This window comes from Oratosquilla oratoria, chromosome 36 (genome assembly GCF_046742065.1).
Source record: "Oratosquilla oratoria isolate Oo_2021 chromosome 36, ASM4674206v1, whole genome shotgun sequence".
Lineage (NCBI taxonomy): Eukaryota > Metazoa > Arthropoda > Malacostraca > Stomatopoda > Squillidae > Oratosquilla > Oratosquilla oratoria.
Genome location: NC_134812.1, coordinates 8,268,774 through 8,281,273, shown reverse-complemented (window position 1 = coordinate 8,281,273; position 12,500 = coordinate 8,268,774).

Genomic DNA, 12,500 nt, shown 5'->3' with positions numbered 1-12,500 from the left:
ATACAGATATACAAATTGATACAAAAAAAAAGGCAGAAACTATAAGTTAGCTAGACGATAAGAAAAAATTTCCCCAGAAGTTCTTCCCTCGAACTCCTAGAAGCTCTCTTCGCTACTTATGGCCTTCGAGGTCACTTTCGAAATTTCTTAAAGAAGAAAAAAAAAAAAGCATCCGAGATCTTTGCTCTGCGAGCGGGTCGGATATTGAAAAAAAAAAAAAAAAAAAAAAAAAAAAAAAATATATATATATATATATATATATAAGGCCATCAGACGATTTTATTTTCCTAAAGAGGACGCGGCGATGGTGTGTGTGTGTGTGTATGTGCTTGACTGTAAATACTCTATATGTATGCCCACATGCACGTACATAAATATGTGTCCATCTATGTTCATATGTATGTATTCAAGCATATGTGTATATGTGAATGTTTACATATATGTGTATACTCATAAATTTATTCATGCCTGTATATATTTTATGCATATATATGTACATATATGTACGTATGTATATACATGTGATATGTATATGCACATGTACGTATTTACAGCATGTATGTGTGAAGATGTGTACATATGTGTGTGTACATTTCATGTACACACCCGTGTACGTACGCATCCACACGCAAGTGTTCTTGCAAGCGTGCAATCATGCAAGCATTCATGCTTTCATGCGAGCGACATGCATACATGCATGACGCTGTCTGTTTATGAAAATCGTCTTTGATTTCCTGACGGACGCGTAGCGTGGTGAGGAAGAACGGGGGAGAGGGGGAGAGGGGGGAAGGGAGAGGAGGAGAGGGGGAGGGGGAGGGAGAAGAGGAGTGGTGGGAAGGGGGAGTGGTGGGAAGGGGGAGTGGAGGGGGGAAAGGGGAGAGGGGAAGATGGAGAGAGAGAGAGAGAGGGATAATGAGAGTGGGAATAGGGGAGAATGGATGAAGATGAGGAGAGAGAGGGGGAGAGGGGGAAGAGAGGGGGGAAAAGGGGGAAGGGAAATTGATAATGGGGATAATGGGAGAGGGTGGGTGAGAACCAGAGAGGGGGAAAACGGGAAAAGGGGAGAGAGGGGGAGGGCTGGAAAGAGGTAGTGGGGAGATGGGAGAAGATGGGTGAGAGTTAAAGAGGGGAAAGGAAAGGGGTAGAGAGGGGGAGAGAGCAAAAGAGTGGGGGAGAGGGGGAAAGGGAGAGAAGAGGGGGAGGGAATGAAAGAGTGGGAGAGAGAGGGAAATGAAGAGAGTGGGAGAGAGGGGGAAAAGGGAGAGGGGAGAGGAAGAGAGGGGGAGAGGTTAACAGGGGAGGGAGTAAAGGAGCGGGAGAGGGGGAAAGGGAGAGAGTGGGAGAGAGAGGGAAAAGGGAGAGGGAAGAGGAAGAGAGGGAAGAGGAAAAGAGAGGGAGAGGGGGGGAGGGGGAGAGGGGGAGAGGGGGGAGAGTGGCTAGTGCATTAAGCAGATTATCCAAAGTTTGCATTCTTGGTCCTTTCTTCGTTGGGCACCGTTAATCTATACCATGAAGGTTCTTGGACTCGCTTCTAAACAGCTACCTCAACAGCCACCTCCACACCCACCACAGCCACCTCCGCAGCCACTTCCACAGCCACCTCCACACCCACCACAGCCACCTCAACAGCCACCTCCACAGCCACCTTCACAGCCACTTCCACAGCCACCACCACACCCACCACAGCCACCCTCGCAGCCATTTCCACACCCACCACAGCCACCTCCACACCCACCACAGCTACCTCCACAGCCACGTCAACAGCCACCTCCCCAGCCACTTCCACACCCACCACAGCCACCTCCACACCCACCACAGCTACCTCCACAGCCACGTCAACAGCCACCTCCCCAGCCACTTCCACAGCCACCTTCACAGCCACCTCCACAGCCACCTTCACAGCCACCTCCGCAGCCACTTCCACAGCCACCAACAGCAATAACAAGAACAATATCAATCGCCACCACCACTGCCAACGTCAGCTCCACTCCACTACCAACAATAACAACAATGTTACTATCATCACTACCAATTCCACAACCATCACTATCACTACCACCACTTCCACCATCACTACCACCACTACTAACAACAATATCAACATCACTACTTCCACCACTGCCATCATCAACGTCACCACTTCCTTTACCAACAACCACCACTACTACCAACACCATTACCACCACGACTACTACTACCATCATCACTACCAACTACAATAACAACAACAATAACAAAGTTAATACCACCAATAAGAACAATATTACTAACAACAACAACATCATCATTACTACCACTACCACACTACCACCACCAGAACCACAACCACAACCACCTCCTCTTTCTCCTCTCATTCTCTTCCTCTTTTTTATTCTTACCTTTTATATAAGCCTTATATTTGCCATTTCTTCTCTTTTTCCTCAGTCACCTCTAAACTTTGTCATATCTCCCTCTTCCTACTCTTTTCTTCCTCTCTTCCTCACCTCCTACTCTTCTTACTATTTTCCTCCCTCTCTCTTTCTCTTCTTCTTATCTTTCATTCAATCAACATCATCATCGCGTCATTTTCCTTCTCTCGCTCTCTTTCTCTTTTTCCTCTTTTCTCTTTCCTCCCTTTCTCTTCTATTTTGTTTCAACTTACGTTCTATCTCCCTCTTCCTCGTTCTATCTCCCTCTTTTTATCTCACCTCCTCTTCTTCCTCCCAACTCCTCTTCTTCCCCCGTGTACTCTTTCTTCTATTCTTCATACCTTTTTGTAATATACTCTTAAGTTTCACTTCTCTTCCTAATTCTCTCCAAACTATGTTTTATCCTCTTCCTACTCTTTTTCTTACTCTCTTCCTCCCACCTCCTCTTCTTCCTCTTTTTCTTACTCTCTTCCTCCCACCTCCTCTTCCTCCTCATTTTCTCACTCTCATCCTTCACGCTCTTCTTCCTCCCACCTCCTCTTCCTCCTCCTTTTCTTCCTCTCATCCTTCACCCTCCTCTTCCTCCCACCTCCTCCTCCTCCTCCTTTTCATCCTCTCGTCCTTCATCCTCCTCTTCCCTCTCTCATCCTTCACCCTCCTCTTCCTCCTCCTCCTCCTGGAGGTCGACCTTCCTCCTCTGTATTGTATTCATTGCTCAAAGAGTGGAGGCGGCGCTAGCCACAAAAACACCACCACGCCCATCACCATCAGTACCATCACCACCACGCCCATCGCCACCAGTACCGTCACCACCACGCCCATCACCACCACGCCCATCACCACCACCACGCCCATCACCACCACCACGCCCATCACCACCATCACTACCACCATCATGCTTATCACCACCATCACTACCATCATCACCACGCCCATCACCACCACGCCCATCACCACCACACCCATCACCACCACGCCCATCACCACCACGCCCATCGCCACAAGTACCGTCACCACCACGCCCATCACCACCACGCCCATCGCCACAAGTACCGTCACCACCACGCCCATCACCACCACCACCACGCCTATCACCACCACCACCACGCCCATCACCACCATCACTACCACCATCACGCTTATCACCACCATCACTACCATCACCACCACGCCCATCACCATCACTACCATCATCACCACGCCCATTACCACCATCACTACCACCACAATTACTACTATCTTCACCACGCCCATAATCACCATCACTACCACCACTATCATCACTACCACCATCATCACGCCCATCACTACCATCATCGTCATCACTGCCTGTCTAACTACCACCACCATTTTGTTTCTACATGACCGTTCCTTTAATAGCTCTCCCTTTTCCATCGCCTCTCCCTTTTCCTTATTCATTTTCCTTTTCCATTCCTATTCCACCACGTCTTACTTCCATTCCAACCCGCCTCACCACTTCCAGCACATTCTTGCAAGAGAACAAATTTGTATCAAACCTCACCATTCCTTCTCCGTTCTGTTCCATCGCCTTTTTTTTTTTTCTTTTTTTTTTGAAGCCCTTTGCCTTTGTCGGGTTCTATTCCATCCCCATTCCATTGCCTTTTGCTTTCGCTCCGGCCTCTTTTGTCTGCCCCGACTTTTCTCACCTCCCAACTGTGCTATATACGCCACTTACAAACTGAATTTTTCTCTTTGATACATTTTTCTCTCCCTTACGTTTTTGTTTCTCTGTAACCTCTGTTCACCTCCCCTCCTCCCCTCCCCTCCCCTCTCCTCCTCTCCCCTCTCCTCCCCTTTCCCCTCAAACAAACGATCCTCTCCTTCTTCTCTCCCTCTCTCTCTCTCTTTCTCTCTTTGATTCCTTCTTTCATCTGTGTCTTTGGCAGACCTTCCCTATAGCTACTTCTTTTCTTAGTCCGATGGCTGATGCCGTCAGATGATTTTATTCAGGTGAACAAGAGATTCTTTGTTGCTGAGGATGTGTCACATTGATGAATAAAATCAACTGACGGCAGCCAAGGTAGAAGGAGTGGACTATCCAAGCCCATTGACTTGGTGGAACTTCATATTCTTCGAGAACTTCTCGATGTATCTACAGTATTTTCATAATGTTACGTTCTCTCTCTCTCATTCTCTCTCTCTCTCTCTCTCTCTCTCTCTCTTTCGCTCTCTCCCTTTCTCTCTCTTTCAGTTTGAGTTTGTGTGTGTATTTACCTAGTTGTATTTTACGGGAAGGGGAGCTATGCTCGTGGTGTCCCGTCTTTATATCTCATTTTATCTAAATATGTGTGTGTGTGTGTGTGTGTGTGTGTGTGTGTGTGTGTGTGTGTGTGTGTGTGTGTGTGTGTGTGTGTGTGTGTGTGTGTGTGTGTGTGTGTGTGTGTGTGAGCGCGTCTGTCTGTTTGTCTCTGTCTGTCTGTCTGTCTGTCTGTCTGTCTGCCTGTCTCTCTCTCTCTCTCTCTCTCTCTCTGTCTGTCTAGATGTCTGTCTCTCTCTCTCTCTATATCTCGCTCTCTTCCACTACCTCTCTCTCTCTATATATCTCGCTCTCTTCCACTACCTCTCTCTCTCTCTCTCTCTCTCTCCCTCTCTCTTTCTCTCTCTCTCTCTCCCAGCAACATTTCCTCCCCACCCTACAAAAGACCTCCAAAAGCCTCCCAAACCTGGAACCTAAGCAAATCCATCTCAACTCTCTACAGCTCCTCAACCACACCTTGCAGACCCGTACAGTCCCCTACAGCCACCATCTCAAAGTGTACTTAGTTCAGCCTTCAAAGCTTCTTCCATCTCAGTGACCTTTCAGTCTCCAAGACTCCCACAACTCCCACATCCCCTCTCAACCTCTAAAGTCTTCTCGGTCTTATACACATCTATTACGATCGATTGTGAAATTATATATATATATATATATATATATATATATATATATATATATATATAAATAGAAGTGTTCAAGTGGATCAAAGGCTATAACATGGGTGATGTAAACAAGGTCATCATAATAAAACAACAGGGCAGGACTCGCAGTAATGGGTATAAACTGGACAAATTTAGATTTAAGAAGGAAATAGGCAAGAATTGGTTTACTAATAGGGTGGTCGATGAATGGAATAAACTTAGTAACCATGTAGTAAGCGCTGAAACTATCAGTTGTTTTAAAAAACGATTAGACAACTTTATGGATGGGGATGACAGGTGGTGATGGATACGGAGCTGCCTAGTGTAGGCCTTATGGTCTTTTGCAGTCTCCTTTATTTCTTATGTTCTTATGTTCTTATATATATATATATGTGTGTGTGTGTGTGTGTGTGTGTGTGTGTGTGTGTGTGTGTGTGTGTGTGTGTGTGTGTGTGTGTGTGTGTGTGTGTGTGTGTGTATGTGTGTGTGCGCGTGTGTGTATGTGTGTGTGCGCGTGTGTGTATGTATATGTATATGTCTATAATAATGATGAAATTCACTCTCATACGGGATAGTGACAACACATTTTAGGAACTTGAGTGATTCCCATACGGACCAGACCTCCGCAGCATTCTTTTACGATCTGAGACTATTTTCCACTCAAAGAATAAATACTATCTACTTATAACTACTAATATTCTACCATTCTGCTACTATCCTTTCTACTTTATTCTCTGTACTTGTACCCAATGGTCTACGATGACGTGATGAAAATAAATTTAGTTGAATAAGATAACACTCCAATGTATTTCATTTCGAAGCTTTAAGAATAATTTAGATAAACACCTAAGCAAGATGCTGTAATGACAATCATTTATTCTATATTATTTGTTTATTTGTTTTGTTATCACTTATCCGTTTGTTTATTATTAATTGCTTGATTCTCATTTATTATTAGTTATATGTCAATTTATTATTATTTACTATTTATCTTTTTATTTATTACTTAACTATACCTATGCATTTACTTATGTATTCTATATATTATCTACATTATCATTGTTTTTATCTATTCATTTATTTATCTATCATTATTATGATTTTTTCGCATTCGACCAAGATATGGACCAAAAGGTCTCCGGTCGGCATACTCCGCCTTTGTAATCCTTTGTTAACTAGAGTAGATTACGTCAACGTACCAAAGATGTTAATTTTTGAGAGCACTACAAATAAAGACAGAACGAGAGAGAGAGAGAGAGAGAGAGAGAGAGAGAGAGAGAGAGAGAGAGAGAGAGAGAGAGAGAGAGAGAGAGAGAGAGAGAGAGAGAGAGAGAGAGAGAGAGGAGAGAGAGAGAGTATATATATATATATATATATATATATATATATAAATATATATATATATATATATATATATATATATATATATAGATAGATAAATAGATAGATAGAGAGAGAGAGAAAGAGACGAGAGAAAGGAAAAATAAAAGGGATGGGGGAGGACAAAGAGTTAAGCATAAAAAGAGAGAAAAAGAGAAAATAAAGAGAAAAGAGATAAAGGAGAAAGAGAAAAAAAACAGAAAAACAGAGGAGAACAAACAGAGAGAAAACAACAACAGGATCGACCAATGTATCCTACCCTGTCCCCCTCCCCCCCCAAGAAAAAAAAAACGTTTCTGCCCTCAACGTTTCCTCTGGAACGTTTCTTGCAGACGGGTCAAGCCAGAGTCGGCTTTCGTCCTTCTCTGCACTTGGTGTCCTGTAGTTTCATTGTATTTGTTGTGGCGTTAATTCGACCTCTGACATGCAGGAAAAGACTGCATGCAGGGCCTGACTGCATGACTGCATGCAAGCAGGCAGGCACTCTGCTGTATGCAATTACGTAAATGCACGCACATTTATACACACATACATATATACATACATTACATACATATATGCATATATATACATATATCTACATACATACATACATATATACATACATACACATACACACATACGTACATACACATATACATACATACATACATACATACATACATACACACACACATACAGAAACACATATCCATCCCTCCCTCCCTCCCTCCATCCATCCATCCATCCATACATATATAAACACACATATCCATCCCTCCATCCATCCATGTATACAAACATTCATACATACATACATACATACATACATACATACATACTACACACGCACACACACACACACACCAAATAAATCAAAAGGCCATTCTCTGTGTCATTAAGGCTACGATACGTTCATGAATAATATTTTTCATTATATGATTCTCCAAAAAATATATACATATTCATCACAGTAAAACGACAAAGGTGGCATGATGTATGCGATGACTAACAATGTAGATGAAAATCCCTTTAATACCCTCCTGCAAATTGCAATCTCATATACGTAGATACATACACGTGCACATACGTACATGTACACACACATACACGCACACACACACACACACACACACACACACACACACACACACACACACACACACACACACAAACACACGTACGCACACACACGTACACACACATATATGTATATATATATATATATATATATATATATATATATATATGTATATATACAAAACAATATATACATATATATACACTTACAAGATTAGATACATATATCATTACATACATGTGTTGTATGTATATAAATATATATACATAACTCTCTTCTCTTTCTTCCCCTTCCTCTCCTACTCCTCTCTCTACTCCTTCTCTCTTCTCCTCTTCTTCCTTTCTTCCTCTCCTCCTCTTCCTCCTCCCTCTTCTCCTCTTCTTCCTCTACAATATCTCTTCGTGCGCTGTGAACACCTTCCTCTCCCCCTTCCTCCCCCCTCCCCCTCCCCACTCCTCCCCCTCCCCATTCCTCCCCCTCCCCCTTCTTTCCCTTTCCTCCCGCCTTTACTCTCCCACCTCCCCCCCCCCCCCATCATGGTCCTTTTCCTTCACCTCCTTCCTCCCTCCCTCCCTCCCTCCCTTCTCCTCCTCACAAAGATTCCCCAGTCTGTACTTACCTGGTCCCTCTTCCTTGTTATTTGTTTTCATTTGTTATTTATTTGCTATTTGTTTGTTATTTTTCTTATTGTTCGTTATTTGTTTGTTACTTGTTATCTGTTATTATTTGTTATGTTACTTGTTATTTTTGTTATATCGAATTTGTTATTCCGTATGTGTTATTTGATATATACGATTTGTTATTAGATATTTTTCTATCTATTTTTTTCCACCTCCTCCTCCTTCTTTCTTCCCCAATTCCTCCTCTTCTTAATCTTCCCGTCTTCCTCCCCCAATTTCCATCCTCTCCTCCTTCTCCACCTTCCCCCTCTTCCTCCTCCTCCTCCTCCACCACCACCTATTCCTCCCCCTCCTGTTCCTCCTCCTCTACCTATTCCTCCTCCTCCTCATTTCCGCTCCATGTTCTTCCCATCTTCCACCTCATCTTCCTTCTCCTCCTCCTCCTCCTTCATCACCTCATCGTGTTTCTCTTGTCCCTTACCTCCCCATTCCGAGGTCCCCCTTCTATCAATGGGACATTATGGGGATGGCCTCATGGCAATGGGAGTCTTTCCCCATAGACCGTTGTTGTTGTTGTTGTTGTTGTTGTTGTTGTTGTTGTTGTTGTTGTTGTTGTTGTTCATCTCCTCCTCCTACTCCTCTTTCTTCCTTCTTCTTCTTCACCTTCTTCGTCTTCTTCTTCTTTTCTTTTTTTTTTCTTTTTCTTCATCTTCTCCTTTTTCTCCTTTTTCTCCTTCTTCTTCTTCTTCCTCTTCTTCTCTTTCTTTTTCTCCTTATTCTTCTCCTCTTCCTCTTTTTCACTTTCTCACCTTCCTTTTCTCTTGCTCTGACTCTCTCTCCTCCTTTCTCTTCTCATCGTCATCTTCTCTTTCTCGGTTTTCCTCTTCTTTTCCTGTTTCTTTTCTTCCTCCCCTCCTCCTCCTCCTCCTCCTCCTCCCCTTCTCCTCCTTCTTCCTCTCCCCTCCTCTTCTTTTCTTTCTCGGCCTTCCTCTTTTCCTCTTGTTTTCCTCTCCTCCTCCTACTCACCTCCTCTTCTTCCCATCCTTCCCCCTCCTCCTCTTCTCTTTCTTGTCCTTTTGAATTTCATGAACACATTTGACGTGATTGGGAAGTATGGAGTTCCAGGTAAAAATCGTAGTGGAGAATTGATGGTGGAGATGTGTCTTGAAAGAGAATTGATGATAGAGTTTAGGAAAAAAGTCAAGCATAAGTACACATGGGAGAGGGTGGTGGATGAAAGGGTGCCAGATAGAGCGTTAATGGACTATATAGTGGTGACCAGGAGTATGGTAGGAAGAGTTAAGGATGTACATGTTCTAAGGGGAGAGAGTGGGGGAATATCAGATCATTTTCTGGTGGAAGGTAAATTGAGAGTGGAGAATAGGTGGAGAAAGAGGAAAAGGGCAGAAGGTAACGAGGTACTTAGAATGAACTGCTTAAACGAGAAAAAAAAAAGGAGAATGAGTATGAGAAGTAGCTGAGAGAGGAGTGGGAGGTAGTGATGGATAGAGTGGAACTAGGAGTGGAGGAGGAATGGGGATGGTTCAAGGAGGGAGTAATAAGGTTTGCAAGGATGATGTGTGGAACAAGGAGGGCGGGGGGAAATAGAAGGAAGGGTAGCGAGTGGTGGGATGAGGAAGCAAAGAAGGGTGTAGAAGAGAAGAAGCAGGCTTTCATAGATTGGCTACAAATTAGTACGAGGGAATCGTATAAGAGGTACAAAGTAAAGAGAAAGGAAGTTAAGCATAAGATAAAGGAAGCAAAGAGGAGAGCAGATGTGAAATGGGGTAAGAGTATGACAGAAAATTTTGAAAGTAATAAAAAGATGTTTTGGAAAGAAATTAAAAGAGGAAGAGGAGGTGAATCAAGTAGAGAAGAAAAAGTAAAAGGTGCAGATGGAGAGTTGATAATGGAAGAGAAGGCAGTGAGAGGAAAGTGGGCAGAGTATTTTAGGGAGTTGCTAAATGTGAAGGAGGATAGGAAGGGAAAGGTAGTTGCAGTGGGAAGCGCTAGGAAAATGAGAGTGATGAGTGAGGAAAATGGAGGAGAAATAGGGAAAGATGAAATGAAAGCAGCTGTTAAGATGATGAGAGCAGGTAAGGCACCTGGATTGGAAGGATACCATGCAGAATGTCTGAAGAAAGGAGGTACAATTATGGTGGACTGGCTGGTGAAGTTATTTAATGCCGGAGGACTGGAGGAGTGCCTGTATCGTTCCACTTTACAAGGGAAAGGGGGACAAGTGCGAGTTTAGTAGTTTCAGAGGGATCAGCTTGTTGAGTGTAGTTGGGAAGGCTTATGGGAGGGTCTTGATTGAGAGGATTAGGAGAGGAACAGAGGGAGTAATTGGTTAGGAACAGTGTGGTTTTAGGACAGGTAGGGGTGGGTTTGTATAGATCAGATGTTTGTGGTAAGACTGATATGTGAGAAAGCTATAGGAAAAGATAAGGATATTTTTTGGGCTTTTGTGGATTTGGAAAAGGCTTACGACAGGGTAGACAGGAAGGCACTGTGGGAGGTACTGCAGATATATGGGATAGAAGGAAAGCTGTTAAGAGCAGTCAGAAGTTTTTACGAGAGTAGTAGAGCTTGTGTTAGGATTAGAAATGGAGAGAGTGAATGATTTGAGGTAAAGGTGGGACTTCGTCAGGGATGTGTTATGTCACCCTGGCTGTTCAATCTATTCATGGATGGGGTGGTGCGAGAGGTGAATGCAAGGGTAGGGGGTAGGGGGTTGGAGATGGTTAAAGAAAATGGAGAAAAGTGGGAAATAAGCCAGTTGTTGTTTGCTGACGACACTGCGCTTGTAGCAGGATCAGAGGAGGTATTGAGGAAGTTAGTGACAGAGTTTGAGAAGGTGTGTGAAAAAAGAAAGCTGAAGATAAATGTGGGCAAACGTAAGGTGATGAGATGTACAAGGGGAGAGAGTGACAGCAGGCTGGAAGTGAGCATTAAGGGAGAGAGACTGGAGGAAGTGGATAGTTTTAGATACTTCGAAGCGAATGTGGCAGGAAAGGGAGTGGGGGTGGAGGTAGAATGTAGATTGAGAGGCGAGTAAATGTTTTGGTGGATTAAAAAGTGTAATGAGAAATAGATATCTGGGAATGGATGCTAAGAGGAGGTTATATGAAGGAGTAATTGTGCCGACAGCACTGTATGGGGCAGAAGCATGGAACTTAAGAGAGGAAGAGAGAAGGAGTTTGAATGTGTTTGAGATGAAATGTCTGAGAAGTATGATAGGGGTTACTAGGCTGGATAGAGTGAGAAATGAGGAGGTGAGGAGGAGAACAGGGGTGGACAGGGAGTTGGGAGATAGGGTTGATGAAAGAGTATTGGGATGGTTTGGACACATGGAAAGAATGAGTAAAGAATGATTTGTAAAAGAGGTGTGGAAGGCATAGGTGGAAGTAGTGAATATAAGAGGGCGTCCTAGGATGAGATGGATGGATGGGGCAAAAGGGGTATTACAAAAGAGAAGAATGTCTGTTGAGGAAGGACGGGAGAGGGTAGAAGATAGGGATGAATGGAGAAGAGCTGTGTATAGATGATGCTGTGATGCATGAGGGGGAGTGGGTGGAGGATGGGGGGTGAGGAAGTATGAGAAATTTGACGCAGCCCGAGGGGATTTCTCCCCGTCTTCTCCTTTTCTGCATGAGGGGATGGAGAGATGAGGTCGCCGAATTAATGAAGCGGCCTTGCTGTGGATGTGCTGTGTCTTGTGACACTGCTTTTGACCCAGGGCAGTGTACAGGATGCAGGGATGACCCGTCATCCAGGAGGTGCCAAGATGAGAGGGAGGGAGGAGGGTGGAGGGGAGTGGAATATGTGGGGGATGGAATGGATGGGAGTGGTTCCTATGCCTTTTTCTTTTCGGCTACTCCCCGTATAAGGGGGAAAAAGCCTTTGGTATATGTATGTATGTATGTATGTATGTATGTATGTATGTATATATATATATATATACATATATATATAAATATATATATAATATATATATATATATATATATATATATATAATGCTCATTAACCCTTTTGTTATAATGGAGCTCTTGATATACGGTATTATGTTTGTCATTGGTTGAGTAGGTTTAACTAGGTTAAGTATACCTTC